The sequence below is a fragment of the Hipposideros armiger genome, unplaced genomic scaffold (genome assembly GCF_001890085.2).
Source record: "Hipposideros armiger isolate ML-2016 unplaced genomic scaffold, ASM189008v1 scaffold_1183, whole genome shotgun sequence".
Lineage (NCBI taxonomy): Eukaryota > Metazoa > Chordata > Mammalia > Chiroptera > Hipposideridae > Hipposideros > Hipposideros armiger.
The window spans coordinates 1-1,684 of NW_017732533.1; positions in this window are offsets into that span (position 1 = coordinate 1).

Sequence of the window (1,684 nt, forward strand, 5' to 3'; positions counted from 1 at the left end):
AGAAAAGTCATGACGTATTTTTTCTATGTTTTTCATTACAAAAATGTGTCATGACTTTTCCGATAACCCAATAGATTAGGGGATGATAACCGTCTTTTCCAAAAAGTCAGGAACTCATGACTGGGGTGAGACCTGAAGGTTGGTAGTAATTACTCAAGTACTGTTTAAAGGAGAGTGTTTGGGTTTTAGGGATAAGTGAAAATATCCTGATGTAGGCAGGAGCTTTGCATATTTGAGGAACTACCACACTGCTTTGTATATGTGGGTGTTTGAGGAACTAACCAGTTTTTCTGATGGGAGAAACTTAAGTGCTTCTCAAAGTGCACACAGGGCATGGACGATCTGCACACTGCTTCAGTAGTGTTAAAAGTTCCTTTGAAGCTTTCTTAAACATTTAGATAATTGATTTATCTTAACCCTTGGTGCTATAACTTAAGATAGGGAAAAAACTTATTTTGACTTGAAACATATGAACTCAGATGCAAATCACCTCAACCACAGAATAACAAGCATAACTCCTGTTGAGCATTTGACTTTGCGTGATACATCACCCACGGGACCTGTCAAGGGCTGGCTTGCTGCAAACACACGCTTAGGTGGCTGAAATGAAGTTTTGGAGGGAGTTATATAAAACTTGTCTATTTCCATTTTGAAGCTTGTCTCCCAAGAAAATAATGTTAGTATTTATAGTGTTAATGCCTAGTTGCTATTTCTGAGAGTAATTAGAAGGTAGGCAGGAAAAGAAGCCTACTTAACATCTTTTTAAGGCTGGAATTTAATCTATCCTACTACCAACTTGAATCCTTTGAGGTACAAGTTCTTTGTGATAATAGGCTTTGAAGAGGTGTTAAAAGCCAGCAATGTATTGTAAGCTAATGACTCCACTGTACTATAAGCTAATGCAATAAAATTGTACAATTAAACTTTCCATAGGTGAAATGATTGTATAAACACTAAAGAAAGGCATGTATTGTTTGCTAATATTATTCTTTAATGATATAACTAAGTATTGCAGGAGCACTTTATTTCATAGTTTTTCTAAAAACTATATTTCCACTCATGCAATACCTTAGATCGCAGGACTGAATAATGTAAATTGAGAAGATATCAAAAGAGCTTTAAGAGACTAATAGCCTAGTAGATTTACCTTGGGCGTTCTAATTCAAAAGTTGTGCCCTTAACCTACAGTTACTCTACCACTGACTTCATCTATAATTTGTGAGTATATAATTTAAGTTTTTTTTAGTTTCTTAATTTACTGTGCTTTGGTGATGAGAGTAAAATGTACAGTTGTAAGGAAGCTGGTATTCAACACCTTCAGGATGGTATGTAAATTATTTAATATGGCAACAAGAAGGACAAATCTTCTGGTTCCTGCCTCACATTTCCTTTTTCTTGTCATGTAGATGGAGGGCCAGATTTTAAATGGCTTGACTGAATATACCATAATATAACAGAGCTGTGCCAAATGCCAATGCTGGGGCCTGTCTGGAAAAGATTTTATTTTTCCCTCCTGACTTCCTCCCAACCCAATCTAACATTAAAATCTAACACACTCTATTTTTGTTTTGTTTTTTTTTGTAGAGGGCAGTGTCACTGGCCCTCACACGTGGGATTCAAACCGGGGCCCTCTGGCATCCCAAGCCAGCTCTTAACCATCACGCCACTCGGCCAGCCCAAACAC